The 21,846-nt window shown below is 37.8% G+C and overlaps 1 protein-coding gene across 2 annotated transcripts in view; it reads right to left on the bottom strand.

Moving 5' to 3' along the window:
• C2H14orf180 (chromosome 2 C14orf180 homolog) overlaps positions 1 to 11,273 on the bottom strand; it is a 44,636-nt gene extending 33,363 nt beyond the window's left edge. For both annotated transcript variants that reach the window (XM_051978272.1, XM_051978273.1), the window contains exons 1-2: positions 10,792 to 11,273; positions 5,031 to 5,311 (exon numbers count right to left, since the gene is read on the bottom strand). The gene's annotated coding sequence lies outside the window, so the exon portion shown is untranslated. The remainder of the gene's footprint in view (positions 1 to 5,030; positions 5,312 to 10,791) is intronic.
• Positions 11,274 to 21,846: the final 10,573 nt, after the last annotated feature.

Raw genomic sequence — 21,846 nt, forward strand, 5'->3', positions numbered from 1 at the left:
CATTGCCATAAATTCAATTCATGCCCAAGTCAAGATATCACCTGTGATGTCATTAGTCCTCTTTGAAAATGAAGGATGAACAATTTAATGTGTACTTATTTTGCCCCAAATCTTTCCTACTTTCCTAACATATCACAGTACCTTTCAATTATACAATGGATTAACATCAACATTTAAAACCAGGTTTCTGACTTTCAGCCCAATATTCCTATCCATTGTACTATCACTGTCCCCTGACAGAATTCCTATGGTTTCTCCCAGCACTGTCTGGTGAATCTGTGAGGCTATGACATTTCCATAAATAACTAAAAGACAAAGTAGCTTTTTGTAGGCAAGGCAGTGGAAATTGAGTGGATGCCCATCAGTTGGGGAATGCCTGAATAAGTTATGGTACATGAATGTAGTGGAATATTATTGTTCTATAGAAAATGATGAATAGACTGATTTCAAAAACTCCTGGAAAGACTTACATGAACTGATGCTAAGTGAAGTGAGCAGAACCAAGAGAACACTGTACATAATAACAACAATATTATATGATGATCAATTGTGATAAACTTGAATCTTTTCAATGAGGTGACTCAAGGCAATTCCAATAAACTTGTGATGGAAAGAGCCATCTACATCCAGAGAGAGAACTATGGAGACTGAATATGAATCAAAGCATAGTATTTTCACTGTGTAGTTTGTTTGCTTGCTCACTTTTCTCTCATGTTTTTTCCCCTTTTGATCTGATTTTTCTTGTGCAGCGTGTTGAATATGGAAATGTGTTTAGAAGAATTACATATTTAACCTAGATCAGATTGCTTGCTATCTTGGGGAGGGAGTTCAGGGGAAAAGAGGGAGAAAATTTGGAACATAAAGTTTTGCAAAAATGAATATTGAAAGCTATCTTTGCATGTATTTGGAAAAATAAAATGCTATTTAAAAAGATAAGGCAGAAAGTCCTAAGACTTATATGAGGATTTTATAAGAGAGATGAATCACTTCTGGAAAATAAGTCTATATTTAAAACCAACACAAATAATAGTGTTATGCAATAACGATAATATTCAATAAGTAGCTAGGTGACCCAGTGGATAGAGCACAGAGCCTGAAGTCAGGAATACTCATCTTCCTGAGTTCAACTCTGTTTTCAGATAATTACTAGCTGTGTAGCCCTGAGCAAGTCACTTAACCAACTCTGCTTGCCTCAGTTTCCTCATCTGTAAAATGATCTAGAGGAAGGAAATGGAAAACTACTCTAGTATATTTGCCAAGAAAACTGCAAATGGGGTTATGAAAAGTCATAACAATTGAAAAAACATCAAAAAAAACAACAACAATGGATAAGAACATAAGAGAAAGCTAGTTTTATATGAGATCCAATGAGAGAAGGTTATTATGAAAAGAAGATACCCAGAAGGCTTCAAAGAAGAGTTGACATGTTTGTGACTTTAAAAGGATGGGTAAGAATTCATCAGAATGACATCCTAGGAACAGGGAATAGCATGAGCAAAGATATTAAGAAGAGAGAGTAAAGAGTACATTGATTTTAAATATTATACACACACACACACACACACACACACACACACACACACACACACATATACTTTCTTGATTTGATAATTTGTTGTTATATATTTTGAATCCTCCCTGATGTTCAGTTGTGCATATGACAATGTTCTCTTTTGTTTTATATTCTTTTTGTTTTTTTCCTTCTGTTTTTTAAAAATAAAATAAAATTTTAAAAAAGCATATCTGGGAAAGTGAAAAATAGAGTTCAACTGAATTATAGAATTTGTAAAGGTAAGTAATATGAAATAATATTTAAAAAGAACACAGGTTAATAGAAGTAGAGCTAGAAGAACGTTTGAAGAGAAGTGGTTCAATTGGACAGACTATTGGGTTTGGAATCAGGAAGACTAAGTTCAAATCTGGCCTCAGACAATTATTATCTGTGGAATCCTGGGTAAGTCACTTAATGTTTGCTTGCCTCAGTTTTTTCAGTTGTAAAATGGAGATAATAATAGCACCTACCTCAAAGAATTATTTTGAGGATCAAATGAGATAATATTTGTAAAATGCTTAGTACAATGTAGTTGCCATACAAATACAGTTATAATTAATACTACTAGCACTAGTACTACTAATACAACTACTACTTCTACTACTATTACTACTACTACTACTACTACTATTACTACCCCTCATTTTAAAGGTAAGGAAATTAAAACACAGAGAGATCAAATAATGTGTCCAAAGTCACACAGACTTTGTGATAGAGCTGGATATGCAGGTTCATTGTGGTGTTAGATGGTCAAGTGCATTGTAAATTGCAAATAGGAATTTGAACTTTATTTAGTATACAACAGGAAGTCACTGAATATTTTTGAGCAGAATGGTGATGTAACTAAACACATGAATAAGAAAAATTTCTGGGCTTTTTTCTTTGGCAGCAAGCTCCCTATGAATGGAAGTACCAAGATGAGTAATCCTTGCCAGAGGTGCTGCAGATGGGGCATTAGCTGGGAAGCATACCTTACAGTGGCAGGATAGGGATATTATTTGCCATGGGTTTAAGCTCAGAGTGATTTATAGTATAGGTTGAAATCACTCTCACTTTGGAGGGGCAAAGGCAGTGACTAGGAGGTTTGGACCTAGAACTTTGTACAATAAGCAGACCTGGAAACCAGAGACCCATGACTGAGCTGAAGACCCACAGCTAGAAATCAAAAGGGTCAGTATCAGGTTCAAAAGCAGAGGCTGAGGGGATGAGGAATATAGGGACCAGAAAAGAAATGGAAATTACTTGTTGAAGACTACAAAGGTAGTAAGCTTCAGAGCTGAGATTTGAACCCAAGCTTCCTGGCTCTGAGACTAGCATACTCTCTAACACAAACATTACCTCCAGAGGTAAATCACAGAGTTCAGTCCTGAGGCTCAACACGGTTGGAGTTTCAGAAAGAGTTTCTGAAATTAACATTTAATTGTCAAAGAGCACCACCATGTTTAATGTTTGTGTGCCAAATCTGCCTTCTAATTCCTAATCTGATATAGCTGGACATCTCCTGTCAACTGTAATTCCCACAATTACTCTCTATGAATAAGATCATCCCTCTTTAATTAGCAGTGAATAGAAGGTTGGGCTACATCAGTGGTATCAATTCATTTAAAATTGGGAGATACTAAACTAAATGTAAAAAAAATTGACATATTGACTTTGTTTTTAAAATATATTATTTATGCTTTATTGTATTTTTTTCATTTTGTTAAATGTTTCCCAATTCCATTTTAATCTGGTTTAGGAACATTTGGGAGTGTTGCTAGTCGGGGGCTCCACAGGTCAATGTTTGACACTTCTGGGCTATATGACCTCTAAATGACCAGATATATTAAGCACCTACTATGTATTATGCACTGCATTTGGTGATGGAGCCATAGAGATGAAAAATTATACTGAATCTGACCTCAAGAACTTAATTAAAAAGATAAAGATGTGTACACAAATCACAAATGAGACACAGGAGAGTTGGAGAAGTAAACTCATTACACATCCCTGCTCTCAAGGAGTTCACAGTCTCCATTTCTTTAAATCTAAGTTTCTCTCATGCCAAATTCAGCTAATTTATTTTTCCTTCTGCCCTTTGCATGGATGGAAACATATTCTTTCAGACATCCCTGGACACATCTCAGATAGCTCAGTTTAAAAACCTGATGCTATATTCATTATGCATTGTGGATTATCATTTATTTCTATGTCATTATATAATAGGATTTTGGCCAGGGATCACATAAATTCTTATGACCTAAAATCTATATATGTTGCCAAACAATTAGAAACTTTGTTTTATATATCAAAAAAAAAAAAAAAAAAAAAACCTGATGCTAAATTACACAGGTTCAGTAGGTTTGGAAAGAGAAGGAACCCATTCTACACAGGAGGAAACTAGGACACAGTGAGATGAAGGAACAAGCCTGGTGTTCCATGGGAAGTAAGGGCCATAGCTATGATTCAAACTAAGGCACAAGATTATTGTAGATAATTGATATATAGCAGATTGACAGTTGATGAGGACTCTAGGTAACATCTTATCCAACTCCTTCATTTTACAGACAAGAAAACTGAAGTCCTTAGAAGTTAGGTGACCTGCTTAGTGACCTTTGTAATAACCAAAGTCATATAATATCACTGTTAGACATGTAGTTTAAACTCTTTGTTTTCCAGAGGAGAAATTTTGAGGCTCTGGGAGGTGTGGAAAGACTTGTTCAAGCTTACAGTTACCAAACAAAACAAAACAAAACAAACAAAAAAAAAAAACCTGATGCTAAATTACACAGGTTCAGTAGGTTTGGAAAGAGAAGGAACCCATTCTACACAGGAGGAAACTAGGACACAGTGAGATGAAGGAACAAGCCTGGTGTTCCATGGGAAGTAAGGGCCATAGCTATGATTCAAACTAAGGCACAAGATTATTGTAGATAATTGATATATAGCAGATTGACAGTTGATGAGGACTCTAGGTAACATCTTATCCAACTCCTTCATTTTACAGACAAGAAAACTGAAGTCCTTAGAAGTTAGGTGACCTGCTTAGTGACCTTTGTAATAACCAAAGTCATGTAATATCACTGTTAGACATGTAGTTTAAACTCTTTGTTTTCCAGAGGAGAAATTTTGAGGCTCTGGGAGGTGTGGAAAGACTTGTTCAAGCTTACAGTTACCAAACAAAACAAAACAAAACAAACAAACAAAAAAAACAGAGTAGGAATTTGGACCCAGGCTTTTTAATGTTTAATATGGTAGCCTTCTATTCTATTTTTTCTTTCTCCTTTGTGCCTCTCCCTCTCTTCTCTCTCTTTCTCCTCTCTCTGTCTCTCTCCTCTGTCTATCTGAATTTTTCTTTATCTCTCTCCTCTGTGCCTTTCTTTTGTCTCTGTCTGTCTTTCTCTTTCTCTTTTCGCCCTTTCTCTTATTCATCTTATAAAATAAGAACCCCTTACAAGATCCTTCCCCCTCATGCCAGTGTGCCATACTTCTGACCTACCTGTGACTTTGGATGAGATGTCCCAGGAACATCTCCTTGCTGGACTAGAGGACCTGCCAGCTTCTCCCAGCAAGAACAGCGTCAGCAAAGCAACCTCCTGTTGATCCTGGTCAAACCCTGTCCTGGTCAGCTGCTGTTGTGGCGATCAGAGCAGGTCATCAGAACTAGATCCCCTAAGGCCATGTAGGGAACCGGATCTCAAAAGGGAGCATCTGCCTGCACTGGCCGAGTTCAAAACCAACTTGAAAGTTTCCATCCAAGAGGCAAAAAGGAAACCACAACTGTTAGAAAAGAAGATAGGAGTCATTAGAAACACAGGGCTGCTCACTCATGTAGCATTCTCCAAGGAATCCTGCCAGCTTGAGGGGCAGCCTGGAGCCAACACCCCCTGGAAGGAAGCCAGAAACCTTGTTATGAGTTCAGGAAGGGGCTCTTTATTCCAGTGATTCCAGGAACAAGATATAAACTTTAGTCTAAAGTCTACCCTACAGGGATAGTTTTATTACTGGATCAAGTAGAAAAACATAATATAGTAATAAAGTAGATAATTTTATTTATTTGTATATTCTTCACTGTGTAGATATTGTTTCCTTGATAGAATGTTAGTTTCTTGAATACAGACTTTTGTTTTTGTATCTCTAGCACATGGCACAGTGCCTGATACATAGTAAGTGCTTAATAAATGCTGGCTAATTTGTAAATTTGTCCTAAACCATGACATGGCAATTTGTATTTATAATGAGTAAACATAATGTTGGACTTGAGAATTAAGCAGACCTGGAACCTGAGTTCAAATCCAATTTAAGACAATTGCTGCTGGGTGAACCTGGGTAAATCATTCAAACTTTTGTAACCTCAGGTTCCTTAAGTGTAAAATCAGTAGTGTTTGTATTTCAATGACATTATGAGGACCAAAGAAAACTTAAAGTAACCTATGAAGCTAGCTATTATTATGAAAATAACATGAAAATATCAGCAACAATAATTCCAATTCTCAGTTCCATGATGCTTTTAGATTTATACAAAGTACTTTTTTCATAAAATCTAGGGAAGTAGGTGTTATCAGGACTTTTGTTCCCATTTTAGAAGTTCATGAAACTAGGAAGTCTCAGATGAGATATGATTTGAGGGGGGACTCATGGGCAGCATGTTGTTATTGTTCAGTCCCTTCAGTCATGTTCAACCTTTTGTGATCCCATTTGGGGTTTTCTTGGCCACTATATTAGAGTGATTAAAGAAGAGCAATTATAATTCGCTTGACCTCATAAGGCAGAACTAGGAAAAACAATGATGGAGAGCTGATGATAATGATGGGGATAGAGAGAGAGGAAGAGGTAAATTTTGATTTGACAAAGGGAAAACCTTCTAACAAATGGAGTTGCTCCCAAAAGGAATACACATAAGAAGAGGAAAGCTTTACATCTCAGGAACTCCTTAGGAGGAGGATAGTTGAGGGATGGTTCAGATTGGACTAAATTTGAAATTTTCTTGAGTTCACTTCCAGTCTGTAAAATTTACAATCTTATATCTCCTACTCTACTGCTCTTATCAATATACCACATTGTCTCTACTCTATTCTTATGCCTGTTTACTTCCTATTCTGTGAAAAATAAAGCAACATAATGAATTGTGTGCTGTAAATTATCTTTGCAGAAAGGGGACAAAGCCAGTTTAAACACTGTTTCCCCAAAACCGATGCTTGATGATGAAGGGAGTTTGGCTAGGTTTACTTGATGGCAGTAAGGAATGAGCTGTGTGACTTGAGGGCATTCTTTCTCCAATCTAGACTTAAGTTTTCTCCTCAATAAAATGAGGTTGAGTTAGATTGGCTCTCAGGGTCCTTCCAGTTATGACAATGAGAAGCACTGTGGTGTTGTGGATAACATACTAATTCTGGAGACAGAAGACTTGCTAGTGGTGTGTTATTTTAACAACCAACTCTCTGGAAATAAAAGTCCAGAAGATGCTTTTAAGTTTAATCTGCCTCATTACAATTTTCTCCATTATTTTCTTACGTTTTAAGCACAATCAACTAAACAATAATTCAAGCCCTGATCTGTAGCATTTGCTTATTTCTGTTTACACTAATATTTAATGTTAGCAAGAGTTGGTTCCTTGCCTGTGTTCAAGAATTTCTGCTTCCAGACACTTGCTAGCAAGTCAGTAAACCTTATCTGGAAAATGGAGTTAATATACATGCTTCACAAAGTCACTGACAGGTTCAGATGAAATAACATATATTAAGTGCTTTGTAAATTTTAAAGATGCTATAAAAATGTAGTTACCATTCTTTTGTTCTAAGGTCTGCCTTTGAACAATGATAGGCCTGAATTCAGGAAAACATTTTCCTGTCTTCAAATCTGACCTAGTTGTATGGCCCTAGCCAGTCACTTACCCCTATTTGTCTCAGTTTCTCATCTATAAAATGAACTGGAGAAGGAAATGGCAAGCCATTTGAAGTATCTTTTTCAAGAAAACTCAAATAGGGTCACAAAAAGTTGGACATGACTGAAAAATGGCTGAACAACAAAAGATCTCTTTTGGTTTTGAATGCTCCATGTTCTAATATGCTCTCACATTTTATAATCTTATTGTTCACCTGAGATGTGATGGAGTCAGGAAATGAGAAGAGAATGAGAAATGTCTCAGACTTGCTGAGCCCCAATTAGACTTTAACATTTCCTGAAGTGTTGAGAATTGTTAACAACAACAAAAATATCAGAAGTCCATGAGACATGTGATTAATGAATGCAAAGACAATAATAATACTTCCTCAGTTTCCAAAACATCATTCCCATCTATTATTTCTATAGACCCTAATAGCAGTTTTGAGAGGGAAGCAGGATAAGGGATTATTTTTCCCAGTTTAGAGGGAGACACTAAAGCCCAATGTCATGTGGCTAGCAGGTGGAATAGGTGGTAATGGAATCCAGATCTACCAACCCCCAAATACAGTGTTGGCTATATTCTTCATAAATTAGATAATTGAAATAAGCATAGTTTTTTTGTTTGGAGGAGGCTTAGGTTATCTGGATTTTAAAAAAAACAAAATAGTTATAATTATGACTGTAGTTGAAATTTTTATAGCACTTTATAAATATTGTCTTTTTTCACCCTGACAATGACCTTGGATGGCAGGTAAGGCAAATATTATTATCTCTATTTTACAAATAAGGAAACAGATTTAGAGAAATATTGTGATATAAGTACCAGCAACTCTTAAGTGCTACCTCTGCCAGTGTGTGTGTGCATTTACTTTTAAGAATAAAAATCTATAAAATGAGGGGACTGGATTAGATGACTTAGTACAGTCCTTTCCAGTTCTAAATCTGCTAATTCACAAGTTAAAAGACATTGCTGACATGCATGTCAATAGTTCACATAAATAGTAGGATGAGGGAAAAAGTAGTTTACTACTGAATATTTCAGAATTTCCTCAACCTCCCAACTCTTTTTTGTTTCAGGAAACTGCTTTTGTCCCTTTCTTGCATCCTCTACCTACATTTCCTTTTATCCCTTCTCTTTTCCTTTCATCTTTTGCCATTCTTTCTTCTCCCTATCCCTAATCCAAAAATGTGATTGATTACCACAAAAGCTCTGGCTGAGAAATGATTTTGGTCTCAATGGGATGGCTCAGAACTAGGTGCCCAGGGTCAGGAAGAACTGAATTCAAATTTGACCTCAGATACTTACTATATCCGGACAAGTCACTTAATGCTGTTTGCCTCAGTTTCCTTATCTTATAAAATAAGCTAGAGAAAGAAATGGCAATTCATTCCAGTATCTTTGCCAAGAAAACTTTAAATGAGGTCATGGAGAGTCACACATGACTGAATAACAACAAAATGTGTTAAATTATTGACTGAAATCTTAACACTCTCTGTCCTTAACGTAAAATGAGGTAAATTTAACCATTTCTATTTGTTATTTTTTTTTAAAGCAGTACTAAAAATATAGTCTTGTTCTTTTATTTTTACATATAGGAAAATTGAGACTCACAGCAGATAAATGCCTTATCTATGATCACATAGTCATCAGAACCAATCTGAACCAAAGCCATCTAAAATTGTGTTCCCCAAGTTACATCATACTACCCTATTGAGATTCGTCTAAAATAGAAGTCTTTGCTTCCTTAGAAAAGGTGGGTTTTTCAAGAGAAATTTGCTCCAGAATATCGATTAGTTAGAAAACACAGGTCTACTTTCTATTTCACTAAATGAGTCATTAAGTTTCATCCTAGTTTTCTGGACCATTCAATAGCCCCAGGGACCTGCTTTGGCAGTCATAACCCTCTCAGAAAATGAAATGGATGTCTAAAAATACAGACTTTAATTATCAGTTGATTTTGAATGGAGAAAACTTCTTGATGACTTTAATCTTTGACTCCCCTCAGGGAGTCTAGAGTAAGAGTAATTATCTTCTTAGGTGTAGGAACTGGAAACTCCAGTGAATAGGAGAGAGAAGCCCAAAGGAAACTCAAGTGTCAATTTCTGCCTTTGACTGCTGTCTGTTATCAACTGAAAGATGATTCATTGGGACCATTCGAAAGCATTTTGAAGCATTACAGTCACAGGCAAAAAGATTTCTCACACCTTCATGGCTAATTAGAAACTGATCTCATACTTTGTCTAAGCTACAATTCTCATTTCTTAGAATCGAAGGAAGGAAGAAATGAGACATCTGGGTCCTGGACCCAGGTAAGACCTTAATTTATGGTGTGATACTAAGCAAATCACTCCACTCCCTCTCTGAGTTCCCCTCCAGCTTTGACAAATAGGCAAGGCAGGTCTGAGCCTTAAAAGGCTATGGAAGGAAAGAAGGAAGCCCAGCTGCTCTATCTTGAGATTAAATGCCTAATCTAAATTATGCAAAGGAAGAAGAACCGGAAAGTGCTAATTTAGACTTTCCCAGAACTGCAAAATTAGAAGAGGCTTCAGAGGACCATTGGCCCAACCTCTATCTGACCAGGAAACCTGTCTAAACTGTTCTTGATAAATATTTGTATTCATCCTTCATTTAAAGACCTCAAGGGAGAGAGGGATTACTATTCCCTTTCTATTTTCAAACTGTTAGGGTTGTCTGGAAGTTTTTCCTTATGTTGATTGAAGTCTATTTCCTTATAACTGTTTTCCTCCCTTCTCTTTCTCTGTCTCTTGTATCTCTCGCTGTTTCTCTTTCTCTTCCAATTTCTCCCTCACCCCAACTCTTTTAAGTCCACACAGAAAAAGAGAAAGTCTATGGAAACATTTCCCATGCCTCCTTCTCTTTGGGCTTTCATTTTCTCTTTTATAAGAGACTAGATGGTCCGGACCAGAGGAAACCTAAGGGTCTTTTCAGGCTTGCTTCTTTTAGTCAACTTTCCAAATGCATTTTCTTTTGAGCCTTATTATTCCCATTTTACAAATGAAGAAACTAATACTTCCCCTTCTCCCCAAACTGGCCATGTTCACACAGTCTGGCCAATTTGAGGTTAGAATCATGACTCCTTGGCTGAATCATCTTTTCACAATCTTTACCAGGTTGATGTAACCTGAGGATAAGAGGTGTCTCAGTTTTTCCATCTATAAAATGAGAGTGTTGGACCAGATCCCCTAAGTCCCTCCCAGCTCTAAATCCTATGATCGCTAAGATCTCTTCTAGTTCCAAGCACCGCAAAATGGATGTTTTGTAAATTGTGCCTTGTCTTTTTTTTTTTTTTTTAAAATCCAAAATCCAAAGGAAGTCACAGACTGAGCCCGCCCTGTTCTCTTAGAGGTCTTACCTGAGTCTCTCCAGCTGCAGCTGCAGCTACAGCTCGGAACAAGGAAAAGGCAGCGTGGGGGATGGGGATGGCGAGAAGGTGGAGGGAGGGGATAGCTGTTTAGCTCCAGGCTTTCCGGGGGCGGGGCACAGCGGCTTGGAAAGGATCGGAGAAGCTTGGGGTACAGTGTACCCCCTCTTTGCCGCTGTGGTCCCGAGATCTTCCCTGGGTCCGGCCCTCCCAGGCTAAGGCCTGTTTTCTCCCTGGCGAATCTTGTCTCCTATTTTTTTTTTTTTTTTTGAAGGGGAAAGGCGGAGGAGGAGGAGGGTTCAACTCTGGAGCAGGGGACAAACCCTCCACTTTTCTCCTCCCCCTCTGTCTCCCACTCCTCTCCGCCTCAGCCAGGTTCGCGAGAAACGGCCCGGAGGTGGAGGAACCTGCGAGCTCGAGCCCTGTTTGGAAGTATTTAGCAAAATACAACCCATCCCTCCTCCCGATCCCCCTCCTCCTCCCCGTCTCTGCCCTTTCTCCCCTCTCAGCCTCTCCTCCCCCCTCCTCCCTCTTCCCTCCTCCTCCCTCCCCGCCCCCAGTCCATCCCAAATCTCTCCGGAGAAGGTTCCTGGGATTGGAATTGCAGAGCTGGGAGGGGGAGGAAGAGGAAGGGCGGGGAGATGACTATTAGGGAATTAGGGAGGAAACGAGGGAAGGCAGGGAAGACGGAGGGAGCTGGAGAGGGAGAAAATTGGGAGGTAATAAAGGCCAGGAGGAATAAGGGGAAGAACAGCAAGTAGGGATGGGTGAGAAGAGAGATGAAGATAGGAGAGGGGGAAAGGGCCCATTTCATTCGCCTGATTTGCTATGGGGTGTCTGCAGAGAAATAGTCTCTAATTGTGTTGAATGTCCCCAGAAGAGGAGCAGGCAGGATGGGCTTTGAGGGTTACCTATCGGTTTTTGTGTTTCTTGGCCTTCAGGGGCCATCTCCTAGAGAACCAATGTGCCGGCAACTTCAGATTTCTCCCCTTCACCCCCTCAGGGTTAGCTGATGAGGGTACTTATTAAGCAAAATATAGCTCTTTAGATCCGGAAACACTGAAAGTAAGAACCAAAAGGGTCCTAAAGACTGTTTAATCCAACCCCCCTAATCACAACAAAGAGAGAATTGAAAACCAGAAAGGGGAAAGATCTCACCGTTCTATGATCCTGTGAGGCCATCGGTGGCAGAGCTGAGACAAGTCTAACGGGACCCGAGTTGGATGTCCAGAACATACTTGGGATGGAATCCCCTTGGCAACAGATCGATCACTGAACACTTCTAATGTGGGAAAATTTTCTACCTCCGGGACAGCCTATTGGATTTTAGGCAACTAATTTTAAGGATATTTCTCTTGTATCCAGCCCTAACCTTCTCTGAAACTTTCATCCGTAGAGCTTACTTTTCCCTTTTGTCAAACAGAACTGGTCGAATCCACAAGATAACCTATCAAACACTTGACAGATATCATATACCCTGATCAAATTTAGTTCAGAAATCTAGTGCCAAGAACCCAGACTTTCTTTCTCTTAGTTCTGGACTCTTTCTACACTCCAGGTAGCTTGACTTATCCATTTTGCTATTTAAAAAATCATCTTTAACTTTAGCTTCTCTCCCTTATTTCTGCCTCCCCCCCATCCTTCCCACCTCCATCAACCAGTGCTGGGAACATTATAGGTGCTGCATGAAAACCTGGTGATTGACTTACTTTTCTTCTTCAGAGTAATGTTAAAGGAAGGAAACTACTGGGACCACTGATAAGAAATACACTTTTATTAGGAATAATGTAGTGGGAGGAGTCCTGCACTTGGAGAAGAGTTGGATTTTAATCCTTTCACTATCAATATTAATTTGAGCAAGTCACTTCTCTCCTAGACTTAATTTCCTCATACATAAAATGGGATAATAATACATATACTATGTATTATTCTCTGCTTACTTTTGAGGGAAGCTAATTGGAATATATCACTACCATGATCTCAAGAATTTCCTTAGTATCTTGTCTGAGGGTGTCACAAGATACTCACTATGGAAGAAGTCAGGTTTAGTTTTAAGAAGTCAGGCCTAAATTGGACACTGACAATGACATGGCCTTACAGCCTTCCATTTTTGAATTCACCTTGTTTTAAGTCTCTCACAATGAAGCAACAACAGAATCACAAAAGGTCAGAGCCTTTGATAGCATCCCTTCTAATTCCCTACTTTTACAAAGTGGTGACTGAGGTCCAGGAATGGGGAAATGATTAGATGGATAGAATTCATGGAAGAACAGAAGCTAATTTTGACTCTGTGTAAAGAAAAACTTCTTAACAATGAAGGTTTTTCTAAAGTGGGATAGTCTCCTTGGGTGGCAGTGAGTTACCTGTACTTAGAAGTTGAATGATTACTTGTCAAGGATGTTAAAAAGGGGATCTCTATTGGAAACTGAGTAGATGCCCATCAATTGGTATATGGCTGAATAAATTATGGCATATGAATGGAATGGAATATTATTGTTCTATAAAAAACAATCAGGATGATTTCAGAAAGACCTGGAGAAATTCTTCCTGTGCAACAAGAGAACTGTTAGGTTCTGCACACATATATTGTATCTAGGATATACTATAACATATGTAACATGTATAAGACTGCCTGTCATCTAGGGGAGGAGGTGGAGGGAGGGAAGGGAAAAGTTGGAACAGAAGTGAGTGCAAGGAATAATGTTGTAAAAAATTACCCATGCATATGAACTGTCAATAAAAAGGTATTTAAAAAAAAAAAAAAAAAAAAAAGAAAGGCCTGGAGAGAATTACATGAACTGATGCTAAGTAAAGTGATAAAACTAAGGGAACATTGTACACAGCAACACAAAGATTATAATGATCAATTCTGATTGATCTTTTCAACACTAAGGTGATTCAGGCCAATTCCAATGATTTGTGATGAAGAGAGCCATCTGCACTCAGAGAGAAGACTGTGGGGACTAAATGTGTCACAACATAGCATTTTTATCTTTTTTGGTTATTGTTTGCTTGCTTTTTTTCTCATTTTTTCCTTTTTGATCTAGTTTTTCTTGTGCAGCATGATAAATGTGGAAGTATGTTTAGAGGAACTATACATGTTTAATCTATATTAGATTATTTGCTGTTTAGGGAAGGGGAGGAGTAGGGAGGGAGGGAGAAAAAATTGGAGTGCAAGGTTTTGTAAGGGTGAATGTTGAAAACTAATTTTGCATGTATTTTGAAATTAAAAAGCTATTATTAAAAAAAAAAAAGAAAGATCCTTGCTCACATATAGTTTGGATTCTGAGATTCTTTTCAGCTTAGAAATTTTTTGAGTAGCTCCAGTTAACCTAGAAAATGTTGAGAATTTTCTGACTATGAATACAAGATTTTTCCATCTTTTTTATAACTTCTTCTCACTTTGCAGTATTTAAAGCTCTAGACTTATAGTCTGAAGTGCTAGGCTTTTGTCTTTGTTTCACCACCAATTCAATTTATGAACTTGGGCAAGTCCCTCCCATTTTCTGAGCCTCAGTTTCCCCATCTATAAAATGAGGGAGTTTTTCTCAAGGATTCTTCTCAACTCTAAAGATTTAGCTGCTTATTAGCCTAGTATTTCCACTTTTCTTCAAAATTGTAGAGTGCCACAGATAGTAGGGAAACTCTGGGTAAGGTATAAGACCTTTCACCTAGAGGGAACCTGCTAACAATATCTGATTCGCTCCTCATCTCCCCTAAGGGCTCTGGGCCTTCCTGAGAAGTCAGGGGACGGTGACAACCTATGTTGTGATTGAAACAGAGTGATAGCAGGTAGAAGAGTGATACTAGCTGGCAAACTACATACAATAGCAAGTTGTTTATGTGGTCCTATGTGCGCATTATACTTAGGATGCCCAGTGTTTTTCTTATATAAGGGTATGAGGGTATAAAAAGGGGAAAGTCCTTGGAATAAACAGACTCCATTTTTCCACCATCCTCAGGAGTTCCGCCTTATCACTTCTCCACTAGGAAGGTATATTTTAATCACCCCAGTGTGGGGGCTCTAGAAAGCAATGGTAAGTTTTGTCACCCTAACTTGGGGGCTCTAGAAAGCAGGACACAATAAAAATACATTGCTGCAAGGTAAGGGAACCTGGTAGGGAGAGTGACCCAAATGATAGCTGGCAGAAGACATTTGAAAAGTGAGTAACTTTTCAATGAATGTCTATGAAGCCCACAGTAACCTAATAAAGAGACCTAGAAAAATCAAACTCAAATGAGAAGCATCTAATAAAGCCCAATAATTGCTTTCTGACAAGATTCCCCAGATGGTTAATCTCATTCTCAGTGGTACAATAGTCAGTCATACAGCCTTCCATGAGCAGTCACAGAATCATAGGAACTCCACTTGGAAGGGACTTTGATGGCCAACTAGTCTAATCCATCTCTAAACAGGAATTCCTTCTCCACTGTCTTCAATAAGCAATTGTCTAGAATTGAATTGAAGACTGAATTTCTCCAGACTTAAGAATGAACCAGGAAGAAAAAGTGTAGGCTTTTCATTCATTCATTCAAAGATCTCTGACTGACATTTTGTGAAGCTGCTCTGTGAGAAATGCCAGAATCCAGGGGCCAGAGATCTTAGTATGAAATGTGGGGTGGGGATGGGATGGTGGTGCAGGGTGGGGAAGTCTCATTCACTGACAATTAGGGTTGCTTGAAAGAATATTTTTACTGACAAGGTTTTAATTCATGAGATCAAAGGGGTTAGATCTGGGAGTCAACAACAAAGTCTTAGATAAAAAACAAAGTATGGCAGAATTAGAAGAATAAAGAATTCTAGAACTGACTGAATCCTAAAATGGAAAATTTCAGAACTGGAAAAGTTCTTATAAACATAGAATATTAGATCTAAAGATCCTTAGTGAACATCTGGTCTAAGCATTCTTCTTTTTAAGGCAATTGGAGGTTAAATGACTTACTTAGGGTTACAGAGCAAGTGTCTGAGATCGCATTTGAATTCAAGTACCTTCTGACTCCAGGGCTGATCCTCTATCCCCTGTGCCATCTAGTTGTTCCTTAAATCTAGGACTTTTTTGGTTTTTTGTTTTTTTTGAAGGCAATTGGAGTTAAGTGACCTACCTAAGGTCACACAGTTAAGTAAGTGTTAAGTGTCTGAGGCTGAATTTGAAGTGGACCAGTGATCTACTCACTATGTCATTTAGCTGCTTCTAGTCTACTAATTCTTAACCTGGGGTCTGTGAACTTAAAAAAAAATTTAATAATTATTTTCCATAGAATTTTTTTTTGTTGTAATCCCTAATATTTTATTTTATGCATTTTAAAACATTATTCTAAGAATCATTCTTAGACTTTGTCTGACTGCCATTAGGGTCAATGACACAAAAAAGATCAAGAACTTCTGCTCCATGACGAATGTGGAAATATGTTTAGAAGAATTGCACATGTTTAACCTATATTAGATTATTAGCTGCTTGGGGTGGGGAAAAGGAGGAGAGGGGAAGGGAAGGAAAAAAAAAATTGGAACACAAGATTTTGCAAGGGTGAATGTTGAAAACTATCTTTGTATGTATTTTGAAAAAAAAAAAACCTATTATTATAAAAAAGAACTCCTCTCCAGTCCAATGTTCTCATTTTACATATAAGTTTATCTTTAGCTTTTGCAGTCTTTAAGAGCCTGAGATATTCTAGTGAGATATCAGAGGATGATTTTACTTCCTTCTTTACTCTCTTTTCCCCTCAGTATTTCAATTAGAATAATATTATTAGATAAATGTGATGCCCTTCAAAACTAAACTGTCTCTAAACTTCTCTGATATTTTATTCTTATAATCTGAACATCTAACCTTAGAACATTTTATGTGTTAATATATAAAATGAAACATGAATCTTAATTGGTGGAGAGAATGCTGAAGTAATGTTGTTTACACTCATAAAGGATAGAGTAGAATCCAGAGCTTTTTGAGAGAGAAAAAGAGGTCATTCCAGAGACCTTTCAAGAGAGACACACAGAGGCACATGGTGCAATATATCCACTGAGTATTCAGCCTGGAGTCAGGAAAATCTGAATTCAAATCAGATCTCAGACTCTTATTAGCTGTGATACTCTGGGCAAGTTATTTAAATGCTATCTGCCTCAGTTTTCTAAATTGTAAGATAAGAGATGATAATAATAGTACCTACCACCTAAGAGAATGAGGATTAAATGGAATATATGTGTTAAGTAATTAGCACAATATCTGGCATATAGTAAGCATTTAATAAATCTTGCTGTCTTCCTCCCTTTTGATTTCTTTTCTTTCTTTTTTTGTTGAGGCAATTGGGGTTAAGTGACTTGTTTAGAGTTACACAGCTAAGAAATGTTAAGTATCTGAGATCTGATTTGAACTCAGGTCCTCCTGACTTCAGGGCTAATGCTCATCCACTGCACCAACTAGCTGCCCCACTCCCTTTTGATTTCTGATAGAAATTTTCATCAATATATTCTTCATCTTGCTTCATTATCATTTCACATCATTACAGCAGGGCTTGAGCTGTTCAAGGAAATCAGACCCTCTAAAACTCTGTTTAGAGTTTGGCTCAGCTACTAAAAGCTCACAATGTGACCCTGGGCATAGCTTTCCCTTCTCTTTCCCTAAATATTTCAATCAACACAATGCTAAAATTAGGTTAAATGGTGTCTAAGATTTTTTGGTAGTCTATATTCTTGTTACCTGGATTTCCAAATAAGTCTGGACACTTTGTGTGCTACTGGTATGTGGAATGAGATGTGACTTCTGATTGGTAGAGAGAATGATGAGGCAATGCTGGTTTATTGTATAAAGAGAGAGTTAGTTTCAGAGTTGCTTGGGAGAGAGATAGAGGTGGTTCCAGAGACTTTTCAAGAAAGATGTGTAGGGAAGAAAAGAGGAAACTGAGTCCTCAAAAAGTTCTTTAATTTCAGTTTTCCTCCTTAGAGATTGTAGCTAGAGAATTTCTCCTGGGTTTGAGTTGAGATTTTATCTTATGCCTATTTCTTGCACATTCAGTATTGTATATTTTGATATATTCTAATCTGTACAGCTTCTCTGATTTCTGTATGCTGTTTGCTTTGATAAATGGATTTTTCACACCATTTGCTATTTGTGATGACATTTTATGTAATTAGTGTTTGGAGACAAGTTGGAATGTTTTGTGACTATCCTCTCATTAAGAGCAACCTAGGAAGTACCATTTGTTCTGTACCAAAGTTGTACTTCTACACGAGTATTATGTAGCCCTTCTTCTGCTCCCCTCAAGCCCTTCTTCTGCTCACCACTCCCTTGGTGAAGAATCAGTCAGATTCTAGAGATGTTTATCCATGTCACCTGAGAGCCATCTCTAGCAATGCTTGTGGACATATCTCTTATTCAGGCACACACAAGTGTATGTATACATTCTATTTAATTTTATTCTTTTTAATTCAGCAACAAACACTTCCTATTTGCAAAGTTCTGGATTAGGTACTAGGGATATAGAAATAACAGCTCTCAAAGATCTGGATGGGGGTTGTTGGGGGAAATATAATATGTACATAGATAAGTAAATACAAGGAAAATTCAAAGAAAGAAACAATACCAATGACTTGGGGAAGGGTGAACAAAGGCTTTGTCAACAAAGGATCTGTCTTTTGAAAGAAACTAGGAATTCTGAGAGACAGAAGTAAAGGAGAGAACATTCTAGAAGAGAAGTCAACCTAATCAAAGGTATAAGAGAGAACTCAAATGGAGTATCATGCACAGGATACAGCTAACAGAGAACCACTTTACAGAGAGCTTTAAATACCTGGTGGACGCTTTAATATTTTATCCTAGAAGCAATAGGAAGTCACTGAAGATTTCTGAGCAAGAAATGACATGGTTAGATTGTTTGAGGAATACCAATTGTGTAGGATGGATAATAAGTGGGAGAGACTGGGAACAGGGAGACTAATTAGGAGGTTATTGTTTGAGTCTAGGTAAGAGGTGAGGAAAGTCTGAATAAAGATGGAAGCCAAGTGAGTAGAGACAAAGTGGATACTATGGAAGCCAAATGAATAAGACTCTATAATTGACTATATTTGAAGGATATAGGAAAGGAAGGAATCAAGGATATCTCTAAGAGTGCAAACCTAGATGACTGAAAGAATAATTGTTGCCTAAGCAGAAAAAGGAAAGTTTAGAAGAAGAATAAGTTTTTGGGAAAATATGTATAGTTATCCCTTTCACATTGTGGCTTTCCCCACTGAAGTTTCAATATTTCATAGGTCAGCATAACAAGTTAAATGGAAATTTTTTGGGAGCTTTGCAGAAGCTGTAGATGACACATGGCAGTCAGCAGATGACAGAAAAAAGTTTAGAAACTTAGAAATACATAAAACATATGTATAGTATTTTGTCAACTTATTTTATCTTTTAATACCATAATAATTCAGGCTTCTCTGATATAAAAGACAACAGTCTTTTACAAGGATTTTCCATCTTGTGGGCTACCATGTCCCTAAAGCCCTCAAGGTAGAAGAGATAACTGTACTACTTTGCATGTACTATGGGGTGATTATGGGATATCAGGTGGAGATGTTTGGCAGAAGACTGACATGTAACATAGGACTGGAATTTAGGAGAGAAGTTAGGTTTGGATGTGTGGATTTGGTAGTCACTGATGCTTGACTTTTAAAATTTTTGAAAATAAGACATCCTATAGTCGTGGGCTTCTTAAACTTTTACCATTCGTCCTTTTTGCTCAAGAATTTTTTGTCTGACTCTGGGTATATGGGTATATAAAATAGTTATACAAATTAAACATTTCCTGATAATAAGTCATAATTTTGCAACTCACATTCATATGAGATCCCATATGGAGTTGAGAACTACAGTTTAAGAAGGTGGGCTGTAGTTTATGCTCCTATGTGCCTTCCAGTTCTGACATTTTATGCCCCAAAGTTCCTCCCAACTTAATATCCTATGCCTTAAAGTCCCTTCCAGCTCTTACATTCCATGCCCTAAAATTTGAGCACTGGATTATGAGATTTCAGATGTTTGTGATTCTTTCCTGGATTCTAGCAGAATAAACTCTGAGTTTAGAATCAGGCATAGATTTAAGTTCCAATACTGTTACAAATTTGATATGAGATTTTAGGTAAGTCCCTTCACTTCTTGAAACCTTGATTTACCCTTCTATGTGAAAGGGAATGCAATAATAATTTCACAGCCCCCAGGCTTTGTCATTCCAGGAGTCTACCCTACGGGAAGAGGGGTTGCTTTTGTCAGTGAGATGGGATGTATGTGAGTGGGGATTCCTAGGGTAGGACTTTGGCTCCAGACCCTTATAATTATCTCTGCATCAGTGTCTGCATCCAAAATAGACCCCTAGCGAAGTGTCACATTCTGGCCAGTCTGCTCAGCACATGATTCTGTAAACAAGCAAGAGACCAGGGCAGGAGGCCAGGAATGGTGACTTCTCAAGTCTGCCTGTCAGAAATGTCCCCTAGACTGTCAGCCAGATTAGGCTTGTCACCCTCCAGACTGTTGTAGATCTTGGATCATATTGCTCCACTCCACCCTCACCCTTTTCTCCACTGGCCCAAATTCCAAGAGGTCACCGGTATGTCTTCCTTGATTTGTCAAGCCCGTATTAGCCTGTTCCTTTTTCAGGAAAGAGAAGTATAATCAAAAGACAACTGTTCTTGGAAACTCAAATTCTGTCTCTTCTATTAACAAAGCTCTAAGCTCTCATTCCTTTGTGACTATTCAGCCTCAATTTCTTATATGTAAAATGGGGGTAATAACAGCATTATCTTCCAGGGTTACTGTGAGAATCAAATGAAATACCTGTAAAGCACTTTGAAAACTTAAAGCTTCATCAAAGTGCTAGGTGGCAGCTAGGTGATGCAGTGAATAAGGCACTAGGCTTGGAATCAAGAAGACTCAGCTTCATGAGTTCACATCTGACCTCAGATATTTATTAGCTATGTGAGCCTGGGCAAATTATTTAACCCCATTTGCCTCGAGTTTTTTAAATCTGTAAAATGAACTTGAGAAGGAAATTGTAAACCACTCCAACATCTTTATCAAAAACCCGCCAAACAGGGTTACAAAGAGTCAGACATGACTGAACAACAAAAATAAATGCTAGCTATATTATTTTTATTATCAATTATTCCCTCATTGAATTCTATTTTCTGCCTATGCCAAAGAGAGTTAATACTTGTATTACCATCTCAAAGTTTTCTTGAGGGAAAATCTTTGTAAATCTTAAATCTCTATAAAAGTGAGAGACTATATTAATATTTGAATTTCAGTTCTGGTTCCTATGATCCCTCAATAAATCCCTAAAGAAGTATGAACAAAATGTTCTGTAAAGTTCAAGGGAGAAAGTCATTCATGGTTATAAACTGAGAGGCATCATTGATATTAGAGCCATGTTTTCTCCCCATTACTATGGCCAAAGATGCTCCCAATTGTGTTTCCCAGAACAGCAGCACAAGTATAGGCACAGAAGGGGTCCATTGATGTATGTGTGTGTATTGCTGTAGGGAAGGCATTATTTGGCATCACCACTGAAATGATTTCCTTGAGAAAATATTCCAATAAAACGAAGTCTTCAACTATGAATTTCAGTTCTCCAACTGGTGAAATTTTGTCTGTGTCACACACAAGTGTGTGTCTGCTCATCATCAAAGAACACTTTATCCACATCTTTTCTTTGCTTCTATTTCACCCTCCCTTGTATCATATTTATATATACATATGTACACAAAAATGTGCATACACATATACGTGTATGTATACACACACACACACAAACATATGTACCTGTCACATATCCTTACTAGATTTTAAACTCTTGAAGGTCAGGGACTATGCCATTTTTTTTCCCCCTGAGGCAATTGGGGTTAAGTGACTTGCCCAGGGTAACACAGTTAGGAAGTATTGTGTCAGAGATCAGAATTGAACTCAGGTTTTCCTAATTTCAGAGATGGTGCTCTATCCACTGTACCACCTAGCTGCACTAACTGTGTCATATTTTACATTTATATTCCCAGCATAGAATATGGCACTTTCCTTG

Source organism: Antechinus flavipes, chromosome 2, assembly GCF_016432865.1.
Source record: "Antechinus flavipes isolate AdamAnt ecotype Samford, QLD, Australia chromosome 2, AdamAnt_v2, whole genome shotgun sequence".
NCBI lineage: Eukaryota > Metazoa > Chordata > Mammalia > Dasyuromorphia > Dasyuridae > Antechinus > Antechinus flavipes.